The sequence below is a fragment of the Choloepus didactylus genome, chromosome 16 (assembly GCF_015220235.1).
Source record: "Choloepus didactylus isolate mChoDid1 chromosome 16, mChoDid1.pri, whole genome shotgun sequence".
In the NCBI taxonomy this organism is placed as follows: domain Eukaryota; kingdom Metazoa; phylum Chordata; class Mammalia; order Pilosa; family Megalonychidae; genus Choloepus; species Choloepus didactylus.
Window position 1 is genome coordinate 14,620,943 of NC_051322.1, and position 25,635 is coordinate 14,646,577.

At 33.8% G+C, this 25,635-nt stretch overlaps 1 pseudogene; it reads left to right on the plus strand.

Moving 5' to 3' along the window:
• LOC119511230 overlaps positions 1–25,635 on the plus strand; it is an 88,963-nt pseudogene that overhangs the window by 57,644 nt on the left and 5,684 nt on the right.

Below are 25,635 nucleotides of genomic sequence, written 5' to 3' on the forward strand. Positions count from 1 at the left end.
GCTTTATTTTCAGTCTTAGGCCATGTCCTATGAAGTTTAAGTCTTCTCAAAAATGCAAAGTGTAGATGTGTGTTATTTTCTTCATGCACTATTCAATAGATAATGGATAAAATGGACCCTCTCCCATCCAGGTTGGCCTGTCTGACAGCCCTTCATGTCTTTACAAAAATACCTCATTCTGTCTGCAGCCAGCAATCCTAGGTTGGCTAGAGAACAGATAATCAAATGTCCTGTGGAATTTCCAAATAAGCAGAAGTTATGGTCAATGAGTTAGGCAACATTTCTTCATGGGTTCTTGGACAATGAAGATCAACATGATGATCAGGGTTTTGCAGGAGCATTATATTTATATATACATCATACAAAGACAGACTTGGAGCTGGGAGTAGTAACTGAGCAAGATTTGGACACAGAAATATCTCTCTTTGCAGGTAGTAAGAGCATTTTTGTTGCAATTCTGATAGTTCCCTGATGCAAAGGCAAAATAATATTGGAGTTTTATGTATGGAAATAGGAATTTATCTATATGTTTTAATTGTATAAATAGAGTGGAAAATTCTTAGGACTGTCTTCCCAGCATCTCTTTTATTTCCAGTGGAGAACTTGTCACTGCCATCAGTACCATTATGATGACATTGTCAACTGCTCATGCCTAATTTATCTGGTTATTGGTGTGTCTCAAATGCCTGCTGGTCCTGGCAGGGGGGTGATACATTACATGAGCCTGTCCAGTTAGGACAGGAGATTCTCTTTGCATCACTGATTAAAAACATGAAACCAAGACCAAAAACTAAAGCAGGGACATGGGCAGAGCAATTATCTCTTTTGGAATGAAGAAGAACAGAGTTGTTAAGAAAGGAGAGTGTTTAGCTAGTATAATTCTGGCTGTCATTTTTTCATTTCACATGGAAAAACCCTGTCTATAGAATGAATCCAAGCTCTGAGAGAGGCAGAGAGCTGAGATGAAAAGACAGAAGGAGTATGTGATGGCACGTATTTTACTTTGGTTAAGAAACAGAAGGAAACAAACAAAATGTTATCTGTACTTCAATATATATTTTCACCTGGACCCTTTGTTTTTATTTTAAATAAATTATTTTAGCCTTCTGTTTGATCTCTGACAAATTTGTATTGAGAAGGTTTAGAGATGGAAATATGTGTTGCTCATAATGATATCTCCATTGACTGGCATTCTTTCTGGCATTAATCAATGCTTCATAAATAAACGCATGAATGCAAATACATTAAGCTATTGTTGACCATGAGGAAATAGGTACATAACTATTGTTCAGATGAGATTATTATTCTTTATCTTTCTAAAAATAACTCTACCATATGTCATAATTAGAAACATAGGAGTTTCATAAGTTTGGATGTATAGTTTTTAGTATAAAATTATATGTATATGAGTCAAGAAGAGTATGAAAGAAAAGACAAGGGAAAAGATGGAAGGAGAAAGTAAAAAGGGAAATTAAAGGTTAAAATGTGGACTCTTGAGAATACATGGGAGAACAAATTTATTCTTGAGAACATTTCATCTCAAGAACAAATGTATTCTTGAGAATACATGGGAGAATCCTTGCTATGAATTACCAGTTACTGACTTTTTAAGATAATCAGAAATAGAAAGAAGAGAAACTCTAATAGCTTTCTAACAGTTGTTTTTTTAGAAAGAATTGTACTCCGGTGATTAATATTATTTCATTGTGCTTACACTGAAAAATAATTTTTAACCTTTAAATTGAAAATAATAACCCTCATCACTCAGATGAATTTAGAAAAATGTATTGATAGAAAAGGTCACTGACACTTTTAGTAAACATAATTATATGAGTAATTGAAAAAGTACTGTATTTTGAAAGGTGTAATTCTGATATTGGAATCCATAGCATGATTGTAGGTTCTAATAAGTTTTAGCTCAAATAAAAATGTTTTTCATAGAAATAAATATATGATGCAACTTTACTGTAACCTTTATTTGTTACTATAAAGCTTGCTAGGTACTAGGTCATTGGATTTAAATGCATTGAGATAGGCTTAGTTATATTAATTAACATGGCCCTAATACAAATATATTACACTGTAATATTTTTACTAAAATATTTTGATTCTCTAAAGAGATTTTTAATACAATGTCTTTATTTATAAATATTCTTTTTTTATTTACTTTAAAAAATACTGCTGATCCTTTTTGCTCAATGTTCTGATTGCTATCAAAATATTGGTACCATAATTAAAATATATTACTCATTCAAGTAGGAGAGGCAGCATGGTGCTGTGGTTAAAAACAAGGGTTCCAAGATCAATCTGTTAGAATCAAATCCTGTGCCTTCTAGTAACTACGGACCTGATGCACAGCAACTCAGGTAATCTTTGTAAGCTTCATTTTCTTAATATGCAAAGTAGGGATAATATATGGTAGGAATAAATGAAAAGATGATACAAAACATATGAAATTTTTATTGCTCAGATACATCCTTTTTTAAGATATGTTCCTGTATTTCCTTTTTTTTTTTTTTCATTTCCAAATGCAATGAAAGACAACTTCTGCTTCTGGGAAGATGGAATATGTATACTTTTCCCTATTCCTTCCACTAAGTGCAACCAACAACTCTGGCCATTATATATAAAGCAAATTTCAGAAGCCTCTCTGAAAGATAGAGAGAAGCAGACAAAAGACACACTAGCAAGGGAACTCAGGATTTGAGGAAAAAAACAGTAATGAGTTGCCTTTGTTTTCTTTTTGCCTCCTTGACCCACCCTTGCAGCCAAAAAAGCTGGCAATCCAGAGACATCAACAGATGGAGGCAAAACATGTTACAGCAACACCTAATCTCTCTATCCGATATACTGGGAAAGGAAAATCCTAGCAAGACAGAAAACTTTTTGACAGTATCCACTCTACAAAAGCCAAGCACCTCAAAAAATAACAATAAAAAAAGTGGTTCACACCCATACTAGCAAAGACAAAGTAGGAGCCTAGATTTCTACCCTCAGAAGAGCCTCAGGTTTCCTTCTAGATAAGGTTGAGAAGGCCAAGTAGCTAGTCAGCCGTTTCATCTTCACTGGTTGGTAATGAGTTGCCCTTTCCTTTCCTTGATAGGGTGGTGTCAGAGGAAATATAGTGGAAAGTCGGGACTTTCACCATTCTTCATAACAGTGGGAGACAAAACTCATGGGGATCCAGAAATCCCACCCCAACCTGGCAGTAAAAAAGAGACTCTCTTCCTCAAATCTTAATAAAGGCCATATTGGGAACCTCAACTTCTACAGCCACCAGGCAGAAATGAGACAGTGCCTCTTCCATTCACCTGCCAGAAAGGTGTCACTTAAAGCTAGTTAAACAAAAGGCTTAAATAAAATTCAGAGTCTCATAACAATATCATGATGCCCAGGTTTCAATAGGAAATCACTCATAGCATGAAAAACGTATATAACCTCAAACCACATGAAAGTCAATAGATGCCAAAAAGATTAAAGGGATTAAAGAGATGCTAGAATTATTTGATAAAAATTTTAAAGCACCATGATAAAAGTGCTTCAGCAGATGATTAACAAACATCCTACAAACAATTAAATAGAAAATATCAGGAAAAAATAGATATCCTCAGTAAAGAACAGAAGATATAAAGAAGAATCAAATGGAAATATTAGAATGGAAAAATACAGTAACCAAAATAAAAAGCTCACTGGGTGGGCTCAACAGCAGAATGCGTAGGACAGAAGCTTCAGCAACCTAGAAGACAGAACATTAGAACTTATCCGTTCTAAACAACAAAGAGAAAAGAGACAGAAAAAACAGTGACCAGAGCTCAGGGACCTGTGGGATTATAAAAATCTAACATTAACATCATTGGTGCTCCGAAAGGAGAGGAGAAAGGAAATGAAACTGAAAGTCATCTGAAGCAATAATGGCTGAAAACTTCTCAAATTTGGCAAGATACATGTACCTACAAATTCAAGAAGCTGAGCTTACCCCAAACAGGATAAACCCAAAGAAACCTATAGCAAGATACATCATAACTAAGCTTCTAAAAACTAAAAACAAAAAATATCTTGCAAACATCCAGAGAAAATAATACTTTACCTATACAGGCAAAACAATGTGAATAAGAGTAAACATGGAGGGCTTAAGGAAATAGCACAGTATTTTTTGAAGTGCTGAAAGAAAAGAACTGAGTATATCCAGAATCATGTACTCAGTGGAATATCCCTCAAAAATAAAGAAGTCAAGACATTTTTAGATGAAAGAAAAGTAAAAGAATTTGTCACTAACTGATCTAAGCTAAAAGAATGAACAAAGAAAGTTTTCTACTCAAAAATGAAATTATAAAAGCAAGAATCTCAGAACAGCAGGAAGAAAGAACATGGTTAGCATAAATGAGGGAATAAATTAGTCTTTCCTTCTCCTTATGAGTTTTGTTAATTTTGTTTGATGGTTGAAGCAATAATTATAACCCCACGTGTAATGCTGTTCTAAATGTATGTGGATGAAATATTTAGACCAATACCATGATAAATGTCAAAGTTATTGGCATATAAAGGGAAGTAAATTTCTATCCTTTTGAACTGGTAAAATACGCTAGTAGACTGTGACAAGTTATGTACATATAATGTAAGAGTATATGTAATGTAAGAGCATATATAATTTAGAGCAAACACTACAAGTCTATACAAAGAGATACACTCAATAACACTGTAGATAAATCAAAATGGAAATCTAAAATATGACATGTAACCCACAGAAAGGCAGAAGAAAATAGAGAAAGGAAAGAGAGAACAAATAGAAAACAAAAAATAATATTGCAGACTTAAGCTCCAACCTTTCAATTATTCTGTTAAATAAAATGACTTATATACAAATTAAAAGACAGAGGTTGGCAGAATAAATTTTAAAAAATGATTCAACTTTTAAGCTGTTTACAAAAAATACTGACTTCAAATATAATGATACCAGAAATTTGAATGTGAAACGATAGAAAAAAAGATATAATGAAAATATTAAAGTAAAGCAGTAGTGGCTACATTAATATCAGGTAAACTGGATATTACTAAATACAGTGAAGTTTAAATAATCAAAGTGTCAAACAAAAAGCCATAACAATCCTAAATATGTATATGCAACAAACAAAAGAGCTTAACAAGCAACAAGTGAAACAATGTATAAAGGAGAAAAACAAATTGACAAAAATGCTGGAGAATTTAACAATCTCTCTCAACAACCAGGCAGAAAATCAGCAAGGATAGAAGAATTCGGCACCACACCAACTGACAGGATACAAGACAAAAGGTATGACAACATAGAATAGAGGACAAACCAACATAAAGCAGACATAATGAAGGAAAAATACAAGCGATCATAAATCATCCAATATGAAATAGATAATTTGAATTGCACTAACACAAAATAAAAACTCCACAGAGAAATCTCTAGGCTTACATGGTTTTGCTGGAGAATTCTACCTAATATTCAAAGAAGAATTAACACTAATTTTATAGAACCTCATCTAGAAAATAGAAGAGTAGGGAACAATTCCAAGTTCATTATATGAAGCTATTACCCTGATGCCAAAATCAGACCAAGGCAATACCCCAAACAAACAAACAAACAAACCCCTCCCCTAAACCCTGGAGATCAATATCCTCTATGAATACAGAAATAAAAATTCTTTTAAAATATTAGCAGAGGGAATTGACAAATATATATATATATATATATATATATATATATATATATATATATATGTATAAAATTGACACCATAATCAAGTGGGGTTTGTTCCAGGGATGCAAGACTGGTTCAATATCCACAAAGCGATCAATACCATAACACAACCTAAAGAAGAAAAATCTCAGGATCTTATCAGTTGATATGGAAGAAGCATTTGACAAAATTCAACACCACTTAACTCTATTTACAGAATACATGACTGTCTAGGTAGGAAGTCCCAAGGAATCAACAAAAAAAAATTCTAGAATAAGTGAGTTCAACAAGACCACAGGATACAAAACCTTGTATTTTTATATACCAGCAGTGTTCATGTGGACATCAAAGTTAAAAATACAATGCCATTTAAAAACTGCTAAAAATGGAAAGGCTCAGGTGTAAATATAACGAAACATGTACCTGACTTGTACAAAATACACTATATTGATAAAAGAAATCAAAGAAGTTTCAAATAAATGGAGAGACATACTGCTCATGGTTGGAAGACTCAACATAGAAAATATGTCAGTTCTCCCCAAATTGATATACTGGGTTAATGAAATTCCTATCAGAATTCTGGCAAGATTTTTTGTAGAAATAGACTAAATTATTCTAAAACTTAAGTGGAAAAACAAAAGAAATAGAATAGCTAAAATAATTTGAAAAAAAGTTAAAGTGAGAGGAAATCACTTTGACAGTAAGCATGCCCAGGTGTTACTTTGGGAATAGTTGTTTGATTCAGAGTGGAGGCCAGGATCATTTGAGGAGCAGGAGTGAAGAAACTGAGGAGCAAGGTTATTGACAGATCATTTCTGTTTGACTAATACACGGTAGTATAGAAAGAGTAACATAAGGTTGAGAAAAACTCTGAGCAAGATAGGGAGAGATTAGAGGGTGAGTGGATAACTCCATCAGAGTGGAGTGATAGTAAGTAGTATAGTCTAATGACCTAACATTGCAGGTTTTGTGTTTGTTCATTTTTAAAGAAGTTGAATTGAGATATGTTCACACACCATACAATCCTTCCAAAGTGTACAATCCATGACTTGTAGTATATTCAGAGTTGCACATTCATCACCACAATCAAGTTTAGAACTTTTTCATTACTCTAGAAAGAAAAACCCAATACCCCTTATACTCCCTTATTATTGACACTTAGAATTGGTGTGGTACCATTGTTACAACCAGTGAATTTTCTTTTTTAACAGGGTCTTTTTCCAAATCTTAAAGGGAAGACTTACAGTTTTTTACCATTGAGTATGATGTTAGCTATGGGTTTTTTTGCATATGTCCTTTATTATGTTGAGGATGTTTCCTTCTATTCCTATCATTCAAAATATTTTTATCAAAAAAAAAAAAGATGTTGTGGACACAATAATTGTAATAGTCCCTAGATTGTAAGCTCTTACAGCAGTTAACTCTATCCCTGAATTGTAAGGCCTATCTCTAAACTTTAAGATGCTGATCCCCTAGCGTATGTTGTCACAAACATTGGGACTGGCAGTTTGATGTGCTGAGCCCTCAAGCATGGGACTTGCCCTTATGAAGCTCATTACCACAAAGGAGAGTCTAAAGTTGTATGTAATGGTGCCTAAGAGTCTCCCCCTGAGTACCTCTTTGTTGCTCAGATGTGGCCCTCTCTCTCTCTAACTGAGGCATCTCGACAGGTGAACTCGCTGCCCTCTCCCCCCTACATGGGATCCGACTCCCAGGGGTGTAAATCTCCCTGGCAACGCAGAGTATGACTCCCGGGGATGAATGTGGACCCGGCATCGTGGGATTGAGAGTATCTTCTTGACCAAAAGGGGGATGCAAAATGAGACGAAATAGTTTCAGTGGCTGAGAGATTCCAAATGGAGTCGAGAGGTCACTCTGGTGGACATTCTTATGCACTATATAGATAACACCTCTTAGGCTTTAATGTATTGGAATAGCTAGAAGTAAATACCTGAAACTACCAAACTCCAACCCAGCAGTTTGGACTCCTGAAGACAATTATATAATAATGTAGATTACAAGGGATGACAGTGTGATTGTGAAGACCTTGTGGATCACACCCCCTCTATCTAGTGTATGGATGAGTGGAGGAATGGGGATAAAAACTAAAGGACAAATGGGGTGGGATGGGGGGATGATTTGGGTGTTTTTTTTCACTTTTATTTTTTATTCTTGTTCTGGTTCTTTCTGATGTAAGGCAAATATTCAGAGATAGACTGTGGTGCTGAACGCATAACTATGTTATCATACTGTGGACAGTGGATTGTATATCATGGATGATTGTATGGTGTGTGAATTTATTTCAATAAAACTGAATTTAATAAAAAAAAAAAAAGATGTTGGATTTTGTCAATTGCCTTTTCTGCATCAATCCAGATGATCACGTGGTTTTCCCGTTTGGCTTGTTGATGTTACATTAATGTATTTTATTGTGTTGAACTACCCTTGCATACTTGGAATAAAACCCACTTGGTCATAAGGTATAATTCTTTTATTGTGCTGTTGGATTCGACTTGCAAGTAATTTTTTTTGAGGATTTTTGCATCTATATTCATTAGAGAAATTGTTCTGTAATTTTCTTTTCTTTTCATTTCTTTATCTGACTTTGGGATTAGGGTGATGTTGGCTTCATAGAATGAGTTAGGTAGTGGTCCCTCCTCTTCAATGTTTTAGAAGACATTAAGTGGGATTTGTATTAATTCTTCTTGGAATGATTGGTAGAAATCCTCAGTGAAGTTATCTGGTCCTGGGCTTTTCTTTTCTGGGAGTTTTTTGATGACTGATTCAATCTCTTTACTTGTAATTTGTCTGTTGAGGTCTTCTATTTCTTCTAGAGTCAGTGTACTTTGTTCATGTCTATCAAGGAATTGTCCATTTCATCAATATTGTCTAACTTGTTAGCATACAGTTTTTCATAGTGTCCTTTTATGATCCTTTTTATTTCAATTGGGTCAGTAGTAATGTATACCCCCTCTCATTTCTGATTTTATTTCTTTGCATCTTCTTTCTTCTTTTCTTTATCAGACTCAGGGTTTATCAATTTTATTGATCTTGTGAAGGAACCAACTTTTGGTTTTGTTTATTCTCTTTATTGTTTTTTTTTCTCAGTTTCATTTTTCTTCTGCTTGCTTTGGGATTAGTTTGCTGTTTTTTTTTTTTTTTTCTTAATTCTTCCAGTTCTGCAGTTAGATATTTGATTTTAGCTCTTTCTTCTTTTTTAATGTAGGTATTTTAGGGCTATAAATATCCTTCTCAGCACTTTCTTCACTGCATCCCATATCTTTTGTTCTAATTTTCATTTGTCTCAATATACTTACTGTTTTCTCTTGCAGTTTCTTCTTTGAACCAATGATTGTTGTAAGAATATGCTGGTATATTTGTGAATTTTCTGGTTCTCCACATGTTATTGATTTCCAGCTTCTTTCAATTCTGGTCAGAGAGAGTGCTTTGTTTCGTTTCAATCTTTTTGCATTTGTTAAGAATAGTTTTGTGACCAAACCTGTGGTCTATCTTGGAGAATAATCCATGAGCACCTGAGAAGAAGGTGTCCCCTACTGTTTTGGGTTGCAATGTTCTGTATATGTCTGTTAGGTCTTGTTCATTTATAACATTATTCAAGTTTTCTGTTTCATTATTGGTCCTCTGTCTGGATATTCTATTGATGAGATTATTGTATCAAAGTCTCCAACTGTTATTGTAGAGACATCTATTTTTCCCTTCAGTTTTACCAGTTTCTGCCTCTTGTATTTTGAGGCCCCATTGTTAGGTGCATATATATTTATGATTTTTTTCTTTTTTGTGGATTGCCCCTTCTATTAATATATAGTGTCCTTTTTTGTCTCTTTTAACAGTTTTGCACTTAAAGTTTATTGTTTTCTTGTTAGTATAGTCCCAGCTCTTTTTTGGTTATCATTTGCAAGGAATATCTTTTTCCAACCTTGCACTTTCAACCTATTTATACCTTGGGTTTAAGTAAAGTGAGTTTCATGTAGACAGCACATAGTTGGATCATAATATTTTTACCCATTCCACCAATCTATGCCTTTTCATTGGGGAGTTTAACCCATTAACATTCAATGTTATCACTGTAAAGGCATTACTTCAACCATTTTATCCTTTGATTTTTATACGTCATGTCTTATTTTGTCTCTCTTTCTGCCCTTTTAATTACCCTTACTGATAATCTTAATTTCTACATTCTCCTCCAAGCCTCTCTTTCTGGTTTTTCCTTTCAGCCTGCCAAATTCCTTTTTTTATTTTATTTTAGTATTTCTGATATGGCAGGTCTCTGGTTGATGAACTCTCTCAGTTTCTGTTTATCTATGAATATTTTAAACTCTCCCCCTCCCTTTTTTTTTTGAAGGACAGTTTTCCTGGAAAAAGAATTCTTGGCTGGTAGTTTTTATTTTTCAGTACCTTAAAATATATCATACCACTGCCTTCTTGCCTCCATGGCTTTCTGATGAAAAATCGGTACTTATCCTTACGGCATTTCCCTGTATGTAATGAATTGCTTTTCTCTTGCTGCTTTCAGGATTCTCTCTTTATCTTTAGCATTTAGCATTCTGACTAGTACGTGTCCTGGAGTATATCTATTAGGATTTATTCTGTTCGGGATATGTAGCGCTTCTGAAACATGTATTTTTATGTCCATAAAGCTGGGAAATTTTCAGTCATTATTTCTTCAAATATTCTTTCTGTCCTTCTCTTTTTGGTTCTCCTTCTCAGGCACCCTTGATGCATATGTTGTGTGCTTTGTAATGTCATTCAAATCCCTGAGACCCTGCTCAATTTTTCCTGTTCTTTTCTCTATCTGTTCTTCTGAGTGTAGGTATTCAACTGTCTTGTCTTCTAGCTCAATGATTCTTTCTTCTGCCTGTTCCAATCTGCTGTTGTATGACTCCAATGTATTTTTAATTTCTTCTATTATGTCTTTCATTCCCATCACTTCTGTTATGTTTCTTTTTATGTTTTCAAATTCTCTTTGTGATTACCAAGTGTCTTCTTAATATCCTTTATCTCTTTAGCCATATTTTCATTCATTTCCTTGAATTGATTTAGTTTTGTTTGTACATCTTCAGTTAGTTGGTCCAAATTTTGTGTCTCCTCTTTTAATTTGATCCTTTCATTGAACTGCATTTTCCTGTTTCTTGGTATGGATTGTAATTGTTGATGTGGTCTAGGCATCTGATTGTCTCGATATGTTTACTCTGAAAGCCATTTTCTCTCTCTTGCCTAGGGTTTTCTTGTTGCATGGCTTTGTGTTATGGCACTTGTTTGACATTTGGTTCAATTTATTTTAGAACTTTAGAATAGCTTGCGTTTAACTGATCAGAATTTTTCCACTCTTATTCATCTGATTCTTGCCCTGAATATATGGCACAATTTTTGAAATTGCACTTTTTGTGCAGTTGTCTCACTTGCAGGAGAAAGCTTCCTTTCCCCTGTTCCTCCTCTGGGAATGTTGATCTATTTTTTTTTTTTTTTAATTTGCCTTTATAGTTTTTTTAAACATTTTTTATTGTCAACTATAACATATATACAGAAAAGTGATAAATTTCAAAGTACAGTTTAACAAGCAGCTATAGAGCAAATTTCAAGGTATGCTATGGGTTACAGTTCTGCAATTTGTTATTTCCCTATAGCTGTTCTAGTACACTAGAGACTAAAAATATATATCTATATAATGATTCAGTAGTCATAATCCTTTGTTAAATCCTATCTTGTCTGTTCCTACTTCTCCCTCTTATTCTCCACTGAACCAATCTTCAGGGATACCTGTGCAGTGACCACTCGAACTTGTTCATGTTGAAAAGGGGTGTCAACATTATAGGGAAGGGGGATGCAGCTGGTTGATGTTCTTGAAGAGGCCAGTGCCTCTGGGTTTCAGGAATTATCTGGCATAGGAACAATTGTGGTTTTAAGTTTCTGAATAATAAACTTAGTGAGTGAAACTTTTATAGAGTCTCAGATAGAGACCTGGGTCTTCTTTAGGGTTTGGGGGTATACTTTTGGTTAGGGCTTAGCATGCAGTCACAATTTGTAATATCTAGCTGAAGCTTGCATAAGAGTAACCCTAGAGCAGCTTCCCAACTCTATTTGAAATCTCTTAGGCACAGAAACCTTATTTTGTTTCATTTCTTTTTCCCTTTTGGTCAAGAAAGTATTCTCCATCCCATGATGCCAGGGCCAGGCTCATCCCTGGGAGTCATGTCCTACGTTCCCAGGAGATGCACACCCCTGGGAGTCATGTCCCAGGTAGTGGGGAGGGTAATGAATTTATTTGTGGATTTGGGCTTAGAGAAAGAGAGGCCACATCTGAGCAAAAAGAGGTTCTCTGGAAGCAACTCTTAGGCATAATTATAGGTAGGCTTAGCCTCCCCTTTATAGCCATAAGTTTCATAAAAGCAAGCCTCAAGATTGAGGGTTTTGACTTATTAAGTAGGGAGTCCCTATTTTCACATTGCGTATATTCTATCCAAAATAAACCATGTCACAGATTATCCTTATTTGTACAATCATCATCATGCTCAGTTTTAGACAATTAGCATAACCCAAAACAGCCCATAACTTTTACCTCCCCCCCCCCAAATGTTTATCCTTAGTATTGGTGTGGTATAGTAAGGTGTTCCTATTAAATATAGTCCATAGCATGCAATAGGCAGTTTTTCCCATATACCACTCTGTGGTTAACTCTTTGCACAAGTGTCCTACCTTTCAAGTAGATCATGAAAGAACTTATTTATATTTGTAGTGATATTCTGTGAGCTACATGACTTTAAACAACCCCATTCAATCATGCTCACTTTCAATATGACACTGTTACTTATAATCACATTAACAAACTATCATCACCACTGTCCATTCCCATACCTTTATGTTCAACCTCTGTACATATTAGGTAACCACTCCCCTTCTCTAGCTTCTGTCTACCTCTAGGTCCCCTATATTCTACATTTTAGGGCTCTAATTTTACATTATCTAGGGGGTTCATATTAGTGAAATCATACAGTATCTCCCCTTTCGTGTCTGGCTTATTTCACTCAGCATTATGTCCTCAAGGTTCTTCCATGTTGTCACATGTTTCAGAACCTCATTCCTTCTTCTGCTGCTGCATAACATTCCATTGTATGTATATACCACATTTTTTTTTATCCACTTGTCTGTTGAAGGACTCTTGGATTGTTTCTATCTTTTGGCTCTTTATAGTTTTTTAACATTCCTTTCATTGTCTCTAGCTGCTTTTATGTGGAGAGAAAATTCTGGGGGGAGGGTCACCCCAGAGAGGACTTTCTAAGTCAGTATTTCCCAGTCAAAACAGAGCCAGGGATTCACAAAGAAGGGATAGATAATTTCCAAAGTGCCTGGGGAGGAGACCGAGAAGGACGCCAGACTTCTCTTTGACAGTTCCCTGAATCTGTGTTTTCCTGGCCTGCCCAACAGATGGCACTCTTCAGCCAACCATTCCCTGCAGTCCTAAGGTGTTACTGTGCCTTTAAGTCTCAATCAACTCTGTCCCTGTTGGTGACAGTGTGAAAAAAGGCTGTCAGGCAGTTTTGTCTTGATGGGTGAAACCCTAGCACAGAGCCAGGACCAAATGATCTGAATTTCCTAATTAAAAGTTATAAACAATGCCCCATCCCCTTTCCTTGGGGAAGAGCTGCCCTTCAGCAAACTGTTCCTCACAGCCCTAAGAAGACACTTTGATTTTAAATTCTTCCCACTTCCACCCCTGTCTGGGCGGGGTTGAAACAGAGGCTGCTGGCTGCTTTTTGTCCTTGGGTTTGTTGAACCTGTAGCTGTCCTCGGATACAGAACACAGCACGTTCCGTATTCTCTAATCAAAAGCCATGACCTGTGCTCGGCCATGCCCCTCCCCTGTTCTTGGGATGAGGACTTTTATTTCCTGTCAGGGACTGGGTTCTGAGGCAGCCTGCGGCAGGAGTGGGGCATGGTTACCAGCCTCTGCATTGTGGAGAGTTTTACTCTCAGCTCTTCACCACAGGGTGTCAGCCTCTTTCTTCTGCTCTTTTCTGGACGGTGTTCAGTGTTCTTCTCATCTCCAGAGCCCTGAAACGGTTGTTTCGTAGAGTTCTTGGCTGTTTACTGGCTGTCCTGGAGGATGACCTGAGTCTTGAAGCTCCCTACTCCACTGTCTTACCTGGAAATTATCCTGTTTGTTTTAATCTTATGGAAAAGTAAAGGAGAACCAGCTAGAAGCAGAGGTTGAGGAGCAAGGAGGTATCAAGCCCTCCCCTTGGTCAAGTGGAGGAGGGAGATGAGAGAAAGCAAACCTGACACTTGGAAGAGGGGTACATGTGGATGTAAACTCACTAGGAATAATTCTGTTCTTAGTGTGAGCGACAATTGAATATATTGTTAAAAGAAGCTGAATGGTCTTAGCGTGTGATTAGGACAGACTTTGAGGGGGATACTCACTTTCAAGAGGATTTGAATGGAGAACATGAGGGGTGACCTAGAAATCTGCAGCCGTTTGTGTTAACTGACAGTCACAAGAATGATGAGTGTAAAGATTCTGACAATCACAGGACAGATAAATTGGTGAAGTTGTGCATGTAGAAATTGGAAGATGTCATTGCCAAGAGCCCTCTTTTTCTATGTTCATGAGGTATTGCTATTTCTCAAAGCGTGTTATTTCTAGTATTCAAATCTTCCTGTTAACCCTGCAAATGAGATCTTAGGAGTTAGGGAGGGACATCTTACTCCGACAATGCTAGGGTTACTCTTGATCTCTTTTTGGAGTGAAACATTCTCACTCAAGAGCACACGGGATCCCTTTTGGTCTCTGTAAGTAGAGCCTTAGGGTTGAGGAAGAATGTATTATTCCAGGCATAAAAATTGAAAAGTATTTATCTTAAGATAAATAGCAATGTATTTACCTTAACCTCATGATCTTTGTGCCTCTTTCTGCTATAAACTGTATCAATTTTTCTGATCATTGTTTTAGTTCATTCAACCTAAAATTATTACATTTAATCTTTAAATGTGATGACTACCTTTTTCTTTTACTAAATTTATATTTGGTTCATTTTCAGTTCTGTCTGGGCATGTTTGAACTCTTGATGGCTTATTAAAATTTACATTATTAAAAATAAAATTTCATGTAAGTTTACCATGTATTATTTATTCTTGTAGTATCTGAAGGTCATGATGCGATAATAAACTTTTGGAGTTTGCATTTTTTATTTCCATGAACTGTACCTTATTGGCATGTTTAATAATGTTTGATTGGGACCTCATATTTATCTGGATTTGTGAGAACATTACATTGGGAACATTTTCTTCAGTGAATGTCTATATATCTGTATCTGTATCTATATCTATATATGTAGACACACGCAGGGAATTATGTTCTAGGCCAGAGATCTCCGTCATATAATTCAAAGGTACTGATTGAATGGAGTTTAGATTCTGTGATCCCATTTTGTGGGGAAAGTCCATAGCTTAATATAGGAAGTCACAGGTTGTTACCACAATTCACCCCCAGAGACACGGTCTTAACATTAGCTTACCTGCACCCTTCAATTCTCAGGTTTCAGCTTCCTGAACTTTTTCTTCACTAGCACTTAGAAAGTCCCTTTACCTCCCCTGTGCCTAGCAATGCATTCAAATTATATTTGATCTAGGGTAGTTTCTTTTTTTTTTTATTGTTGTGGGAGGAGTTTTTGGAATATTTATTCTGCTATAACACAAAAAGTAGTAACCTCTGTACTATTTTTTCTTATTTCCTTCCTAAAAATTATCACTATTCTACATTGTATATTCATATATTTACTGTTTTTTTCTCTGTTTCCTCCTCTATGATGTAAGGTCTATTAGAATTGGGAGATTACTCTTATTTATCATGGCACCTCAGCACTTAAAGACCTACTTGTACAAAGCAGGTGATCAATAAGTATTTGTTAATTGAAGGAGGAATAGCAGTATGAATGGGTGTCCTCTGTATGTCAGCCACTCAATTAGCTGCATATAGCAAATAATTATTATTTGCTAATAGTTGGGAAGGAAGTACAGGCTGGTGTAAGAATGTTTAAGAAAAAATTACCTAGCTTCAAAGGTTAAGGAATGAGTCACAGAGAATAAATCATTTAAGGTGATATTTTTGTAATAAGTACGAGTTTAAGTAGGACAGAAAGTTGAGAGAATCCCAGCAGAGAGTGTGTACAAAGAGAACACTAATGGACTTGACATGTTTGAGGATGGAAAGAAGGTCAATGCAGCTGATGTAAAATAAGCAGGAGGGTGGGGCGGGAAGTGGCATAAGACTGCCTTGGCTCAGAACAAGGAGAGACCAGGCTAAAGATTTTACATTTTGTCTAAAATTAAATGGGAATATTTTAGATGGGTTTGAGAAGGGATAACTTTCCGGAAAGGTCTAAGTTCTTAAGGATTCTGCCCCTGTGGGTTATTCTGCTCCTCCACTGACATTTACTCTTAGATATGGAAATACTAAATGACAGTGAGCCCCTTGAGTTACATATATATAGTCTTCCCATTGTGTAGAAGCAGCACAGTTTTCACTTGGCAAATTGGATCAGTAAAGCAGGTTGTGTGGTGACATTTTTCTTCTGCCTACTGGTTCAGGAATATGGGGCTCTCAAAATGGTGAGACATCAGTCTCAACATCCAGTTGAACAGAACAATTGTTTTGCTCCCTGGTGAAAGTACTTCTTCTTTATTAACTAAAAATTCTATTATAGCACAGCTCAAAGTTTGGAAAATTGAAAGTAAAATTTCTGAAAGGGGGTTATTTATTGTAACAGTGAAATGGGACGCTCTCATTTCTATCATTTGGTTCCCGGCACTGTGCATTACAGCATTAGGAGAAAGATCATTATGTCCTGAGTACATAGTATTCCTGTTCTTCATGGGAATGAACCCAGACTAGTCCCTAAATTTTATGATTTCTTGCCAAGTCACTGGACAGAGCTCATCAAGCCTCTTATATCCCAAATTGAATCCCCTTTAAACTTCAGTGGAATTATTTTATGTGGTACAGAAGGATCTTTTGATAAGTTATGTCACAAGTCTAATATCTAAGTTCCTTACAAAATTTTTTTTACCACGCGAATAGTACATACTTCAGGATAATTTATAGTAATGTTACATCATAGTTTCTAATGCAATTCTGTGAAAATGACCTGGGTATATACCTGCACAATTAGTTCAATATCTGGAAGTCTCTTAAAGACTCAAACCTAACTAGACCCCACAATGGCATACCCTTAGACATAGGCAAGACTTCTTTCATTCAAAATGCCACTCCTAATCAAGATAAAATAAAGACAAGATAAAAGTCTCATTTCCAGGCGAATATTTTTTCCATGGAATACTCTGTTACTTGCATAATTTTTTCAGCATTTCAGGATACCTATATAGCTATGTGTCATTATGACAAATAAACTGTTTACAAATGTTCTTGGCATTATTCAATGACAACACAGGAGAATCAATACTACTGAATGCATACTAATGTTGAAAATGTGAAGAATCATAAAAAAAAATCAGATTCATATATGCCCTTAGATATATCCCTAATCATTGCAGATACATTTTATTCACATTTTAATCAAAGTTTTGCTCCTTCAAGCTTTGTAAATATTAAATCAGCAATGATATTGCAAGTTAAGAAGCATAATACATAAAATGTCAGAAAACTAAATTGTTCCCCAGATAATATTTTAAATTAATCTACTATTTTCATTTTCAAATGAGAAATAGTTTTAAAATAAAGTGCCACCAACCATTACAGAAAATGTAATCTCTGAAATTGTTTGATTTACAATTACAATTATTTGTTTGTGGAAAACCTATGCAGTGACCTCATGTAGAAAATTTTAAGTAGTTAATGAAATAGAGAAGTATTTAAATTTCAGTTCATTAGAATGCCAAAGGAATACTTAAACATATAATCTTAATAAAAATGTAAATCTGGTGATTTTCCTCTTTTAATTTAAGCTTGAGTAACCAACAAGATGAGTTTAGTCTGCAGGTAACCTTAGAGAATGACTTCTATCCAAAAGAAAACTTGAAGAGAAGCTTTAAACTTATCTGACAGTCATTCACTATTTTATTTTCCTACTGTTCTTCAGTTATATGTGTTTCATTTGGTTCTTGTCACTCAATTCTCGTTTCATTTCTGATTCATCCTTGGCTGTTATTGGAAACAAATATTTACCTAGTTTAAAAAACACCCACAAAATAGAATTTCATATATTGGAAAGCAGCAAAACAAAAAGAAAAAAAGATAAAAGGAAGCATATTTTAAAATATAATAATTTAGAAACTTTATAAAATGAGTTTTGCCTAATTCTTATTAAATGATCCACCTCATTAATTTCTCATCACTGTAGAAGTGCATGTAAACATAATATTAATTCAATCAACAACTGTAAGCTTGGTTGCCTCCGCTGATGTAGGAAGTGCTATTGTCTTCTAATAGTTGATATACTGGTTTATGAGTGGTTTCATCTTGAACACTACTAAAATTGAATGGCAAAAATGTTATCCATTCAGCGGAAATATTATTCTGTTCAACAGTTTTCCTAAAAAAGGTACAATAATGCAACTATAAAATGATTCTTCCACTCATTGTTTAAAAGTATTCGGTGATATACACACTGCAAACATTTAAGACAGGTTTACACAGACCAAAAAGAATTCTTTAAAAACAATTATCCAGTAATTGTAAACAATATAGATGTCAAAATAGACATCAGACACAAATGTGGTTTTTTTAATGATAAAAAACCTTTTTGGCTTTTGTCATTTTATTATATGGTTTAGCCATCGCTTGAGGACAACAGCACTGATTCTCTCACTTGGGTAAATTCAACATAGATCTGCCTGATTTTTTTCTTTTTTTTTTATTTATATGGAAATATATTAATGTTGCATTTGGAAGGAAACCATTCAAGGAGCATTGATAAAGTTCCAAGAACTATGAGAGATATTTATTAAGCTCCTCTTTTACCTGTGATCTTTACTAACTTTATTTCTAAAATGGCAATAACTGTATCTTCAAGAAAAAAGAAAGATGCTCTGGAAATTATGATACATTTCCCATTTTTAAAAGATCTATTAGTTAGCCAAGATGTAGAGTGTAGTGATTGAGAGGATGGGCTTGTGAACTGAAATCTTGGGCAAGTTACTTAAAATGGCTGTGACTCTTTCCTCATTTGTAAAATTGGTATAATATCTGTGTATGTCTCATAGATCATGTGCTTAGTAAATGAGTCAATATATGCAAATAAGGTACTTAGAAGGACTCAACCCGTAACATATACTTAAATGTTAGCAACACTATTATCATCACAAAGTGACAAATAAAACAACAGGTATGATGTTGATAATTTATGGCTAGCCAAATAATCATATAATTGCAATTAAAAAATGAGTTTATCATTACTATACAGTGTTGGAACATGATCAGTTTATATTTGATCCACAAGCTAAATGGACTTTGGAGGGAAAAAAATTGTTTGGAAGTCTAAAATTTTACTGAATTTCATTTCTAAATATTTTACCATTATATCTGTGGATTAAAAAAGTGTACCTGTATTAGAAATATGTATTTGTGAACACACTAGGATGATATCCTTAAGTTCCAGTTGCACTAAATTCTGGAGAAAAATATAATTTAATTTTACCCAACATCTCATTGTAAACATAATAGAACCCATGTAAGAATAGAAACTGCTTGCATTAAATACACTGACTAAAAATGGTATGTTTGAGCTGTGTGGTTACTATAGTTACTATTAAAACATTTCTTAATTACTCTTCTTTCCTCTGCCACTGTTGAGTTTTTCTCTTTAACCGAGTTGATAAGACGTAAGGCAGAAATAACTGTATTTAATGATTATTCAGAATAAATATGGCAGTTTTGGAACTATAAACAGGTTCATCAAAGTTAAGTGCAAAACAAAATTGTCAAACACCCCCACCGATTTTAATAATCATTCTTTTAGTCTCCCTAGCTCAATATAGAGTCATAAATATGAGTTTCACAGTTTATGAAAAAATCAACATATTTTTAGAAATTGCATATAGAATTGTAAATTTTAAAATCCATGAAATCATAATAAAAAGTCAAGCAAACCAACCTGATAATTCATAGAAATTAGAAAATTCGGATTTGTTATTTTTATGACTCTAATGTTTGCCTCCCTTGATAGATTTAAACTTAGTGTTTCTCTTACTAAATAGTGCTCCCAACTGTCCATCAGAGTGCTCAGTACATACTCCAGATGAAAGCATGGATGCATGGACACATTAAGAGAAGCAGTTTTCAAAAATTTTAGGAGTAAATTAGCTAGTTGTAAAAGTTTATAGCTAGTTGTAAAAGTTTATAAAATGGTGGAAAATTCAATAGAACACAAACTTTCTAATAAAATAGCTATAAGACATAAAAGTATTAGAAAAAATTTTAAGAAATGAAATTAAGGTAATTTTGAAGAAAAATACAAAATTTATGGAAAGGCATAATAAAAGGCTTAAATCATTTCAGGACCACTGCATATTTTAGGATAGGAAGAAAGTATTGTGTATAGACTAGAATTTGCCAGCATTTGTTATAAAATGTGATGCATTTTAATGAAAATGCCATGAATTTTAAAGAAAGAGTATGTGAAAAGATTATTCTCAATTCACCTCAAATTACTAATGCAGATCAACTAAGGAATTTATAAAACAAAGAAAAATGGTTAAGGAAGTCCTCCTCTGCCAAGAATTAAAATACATTTTAATGTTGTATTAATCAAAGTAGTGAATAAAGGGAAAACAGATAACCAGACAAATCAAACCTAAACATTCATATAAGAATTCAGTGCATAACAAAAATACATTTTTTGAAGATTGGTAAGGAAATAATAGACTATTCAAATTCATTCAAATTTATTGACACTACTGATTCTACTGTCACTTAAAACAAACAAAAAAAAACACCCACAAAAATTAGATCTCATCATGTACCTTATATTAAAATATAATTAATCAAATTAGAAATGATAAAAATATAAAATAATAAAAACATAAGTCAAGATTTATATAATTTCTGGATAGGTAAGAATTTTGAGAGTATATAATAGGCACTTGATTCAAAGAAAACAAAACATTAAATTAAGCTTATCTATCTATCTTTCTATGTATCCATCCATTCATCTCTCCATGTATATATGTATATCATAAATGTAAAAGGGCATATGATAGACTAAGAAAATAAAAGTATTTTCAAAGAAGAAAAATATGGCTCAAACAGATCAATAAATTAATACATACAAATCTAACAAGGAAATATCAGCAATGCTAATTATGTACATATTCCACAAAATCAGAGAAAGACCTCATAAAATCTGTGAGATGCCATCACTTTCATATAACAAACTGGAATTAAAATGTATATGCTTGTTTGAGGGTGTTAATATTTTATATCTGTTAATGCTTTAATATCTGCTGTTTACTATTAAAAGAGGGAATGTATGGGCATGATACGTAAGTCAAAAGGTGTAAAATTATACCCAGTATATTTCTTTCTGCCCATCCTCTTATGGGGTGTAGCCACGTTTTGGGGAAAATTATAGGAACATTTACAATCAGCAGTTAAGTCTAAAAATTTAAAACTCTCTTAAGGACAGTTATGTTTTAAATGTTTGGTGCTTAAAAATTTTGTGTATAATTTTACTCTGCAAGCCAATGAAAAAAAATAGCCTAATGAAATAATATGGGGTAAAAGTGAAGGCTTAGATCTGTGGATCTCTAGTAGATAAACATTTTTAAAAGTCAAAGCAAAATACATGAGTAATAATGAGAAATACATAGTAAACACATGTTTAGCTATATAATTTATTCATCTTTCATGAGTAAAGACTTAAAAATTACTGCCTTTCCCTGTTCTAAGTTTTTATAGAATCTGGCCCTTTCTTATGTGCTAGATAATTTATGGCAGAGGTGTCCTATTTCCTTATTTATCCAGGTGTGTAGAAGAGTGTTTGACACATAGTGGAATGTTAATACATTTTTTGCTAAGCCGAATGAATGACCATCTAATACCATTGAAACACTCTATACTACATGAGGTAAAAAGCACAGCACAAAATAATACTTGCTTTCAGAGTTACTTTTTTGTAGCTCTGTCATCCACAGTTTACAGTTTACAGTTATACAGTTTAAATGTATGTTCTCTTAAAAGAAAATGGAAGGATAGAATAAAATTAAAAAAAAAATCTGTGGAATTGCTTACACAGTGAGCCCCACCCCAACCCCAAGGAAAGCTATTTGGAAGGATGGCTATCAGAGCATTATTGGAATTATTATCCCTTGGTAAATAGATGATTGCATCTTTATACTTTCTTTCCTTTCACTTAGCCGTTTTTTTTGGGGGGGGGGGGGCGGGGGCGTGTGCATTGTTCTATTATTTTTCCTAATCAATCTACATAAATATATCACATTTTCATCAGATCAAATTAATTCTAATTTAAGAAGATGCAAAGCATTTCAGAAGTATAACAATATTACATTTCCATTGTTTATTTCACTAACATTTAATGAGCACCAACTAAGACCATAGGATTGTTATCCCAGATTAAAACATGATGGAATCAACACTCATAATTTGAACACAGGTTTACAATAATTTAATTATTAGAGGAGAAATAAAAATTCAAAGACAATTTTTTCAATTCTAAAACTATGCCACACTACTTAAATGTTAGTGGAACATGTGTGTGTGTGTGTGTGTGTGTACACATAATTTTTAAGGTAAAATTATGAGTGCAAGTTTCTTTTACATACAATGTTTTGGGCACCTCAGAGTAATAATAAATTAATTTTCTGGTGTATGTTGACTACATTTGTTGAAACATTCAGTGTTGTCTTTTTTTCCTGACAACAGCCAATATACATAGCAACCCTGTTGTAGGAAGGATGAGAAAATGTAAGTGCACCAATATCAATCTATTTGGGTTATACCAGTCACCACATAGTTGTATAAGTTGAAGCTGGCAAGGTAGAATAAAGGCTAAATTGGGACTGCTTCTCATGTCATGCTATCAGATTAGGAAATTAGCCATTTGACAATGTAGACACAACAGAATTTGTGTTCTGTTGTATTTTGTTTTATTTTAAAGGAGAGCATGACTATCCAATCAAGGGAAAAAATGAATACACTTATTTTATATATCTCTCTTAAATACACTTGTCCTTTTGGAGATGTGCTGAGTAGAAACCTCTAGTCGTATAATTTTCTCAGACTTTGCTTTTTACAGGTTTTATAACATATCTGTCAGTATGTGAAGAGAGGTATATTCAGCTATGAATATATGTTTAGTCTCATTGCCTAAATTCTATTAAGTGCACCAGTTACATTACTGAAAAATGTTTGAAACTAGAATTTTTAAAATTCTTCATCCCCAATTTGGGTATCATATTTTCAGTAGCAAGTCAATCATACAGATGCTAAGTGTCAACACTTCTCATTTCCCATTGGCTAGAAGGTAGAATTAAAATAAATTACAGATGCACACTATCAGTTATACTAAAAGAAGCTAATATAATGTGGATTTTGTCTCTGAAAATGTAAGTTCTGATTTTAATCATGAGATAATTTTAAGGAAAAAATTGATAATTCATAAATTTTTTTTATTAAACTATATATAATAGAATCATGTACTCAAGTTTTTATACAAATTTTTTTGAATTGTCACAATAACATAACTTTGAAAGTATTTGAAAAAGCATTTTTATTATTATTATTATCAGAAACACAATACCCTCAGTTCAGTAATGGAGATTCAGTATTTCTAGGAGAAGGCCACAAACTTTGCTAAATAAAAGAACTCTTTTTTCCTTTATATGGCTTTAGATTATGCTGTCAATGGGAAAAAATAATGCATGCTTTGAAGGATGTGCTTAAATTAATGTGTCATGATAAGAACCAGTGGGTCTACAACACGTGAAAAATTTGAATGTGAATTTTAGGTCTCATAGTCACAATTTTTCATGGTACTAAAGCCCAACCTTCCCGGATACCTTTAAGATTTGGAAACAATCTCTTTGCCTGCCCAGATGAGGCCTGGAGCCTGCAAAAGGTTTTGAACGTATGGGAAAAACTAAGGTAAGGGGAAGGAGTTTGTCCAATGAAGAAAGCAGAATTATTATGCACACATAGAATTGTCAGCCATATTCTCTCTGTGCATTTACCTATTTAATTATTTTTTCTGAACTTCTGTTTTCTTTTTCAATTTTAAATGTCATTCTTTTATTCTATTGATACCTAAGAACTTTTTATATATTAAGGAAATTAGTCCTTAATTTATTATAACATGGCTACTCCATATATCATTTAGTGACTTTTCAATTTTTATTTCTCATGAAATAGCAATTACACGTGTTCTTATATATTGGAGAAATTTTATTAATTTTTAATAAAATGACAATTAATTTTGCCTAAATGAGGCATTCACACTTTGCTTCCTTGAAATTCTTTATACATCATGCCACTGCCCTCTATCCTTGACTCTCCCAGCACAGATGTCCAAATTTCATTGGTCAATTTCCCTGTATAGGTGATGCTTAGGAAATGATGGCTAGCTGTCCTTACAATTCTTTCTGTATGCCTAAATCTACAATTTTTAACAAAATGGATGTGTTTAATGTGATATATCACCTTTGCTTGCTCATATTTCATCCTTTTAAACTAAATATTCTTGTCATTTTGGTCTGACAACTTTTATTTTAAGGAATTTTTTTACTGTTTTCTTCTATTCTAATATTTTTACTTTTTCTGTAAAAAACCTTTCATTTTCTTCAAATAATTTTAATTCTGTTATTTCCCAGTTAAAATTACTGCTTCTAAAATCAAACAACCTAGGTTTTCAAGAATGTCTAATTTCATAGTGTTTCAGTTATTTCTGGTTTGATTTTATTTTCATTTCACATCCCTATGCTCATCTATGCCACCTCACTTTATATCCCTATCTCTGTTGCCACTAATCCTTTGGAATTTTATTCTTTTTTTTTTTTTTTTTTTTTTTTTTTTGAGCTCTTGATTAAAAAAGAAATGTTTTGTAGTATGTTTTTATTATTCTGATTTTTTTTTCCCTTATGAATTGTTCAGTTCTTTATTGACATAGTTATTTGGGGAATGTATGTTCTTTGTCTTCCTTTTTTTTTTTTCCTCTGTATTTTTTTAATTGCTGCTTTGATTTTTTAATTCCATGTATTTTATTTCAGATTGTTACTCTTCAGAAAGGGTTTTTCTTTTTTTTCATTACTGTGAGTATTACTTCCTAAAAGGTTACTGTGTGAATATAGTCAATGCTGTATGGAGAGCTAGAGGTGGATTGACTTTTGGTATATTATCTCTGAACATATACTCAACGACTTACTTCTCTGAGGGTACATTTACCTGAGCAGCAAGATGCTTAGCTGGTTTCTCATTGCTGATCTGTTTGTCACACATTTTATGGGTGATAATTTGCCATTTATTTTTCTTAAGCTCTTCCAAAGTCACTGTCTTGATTTTTGTTCTAACCCAAGTTTATTTTATTTTATTTTATAAAAACAACACTAGAGTTGAACATAGAAGAACATGAGTACTATAGTTCTGCCACTATCTAGGTTTTTATAATATTTAACCTTTTATGGGGTAAGTGGAAAAATAAATTTATTGAATTTGCTGAGTTGATACAGTTGCAATAATATTTTATTATTAAAGTCTTAAATATCAAAGAGTGTACAATTATTATGAATAATAATATAGCCAAGCTTTCAGGCCCAATGCTAGGCACTGTGGCAAATAGAAAGGTAGATGAGCCATGGTCCCTGCACACAACTGAAGACCCCTTCAGGTGTGCAATAGAGGGGGGGGGGTGTGCCTGGGGCCCTGCTTTAAGGTCCAGACTCTCATCCCC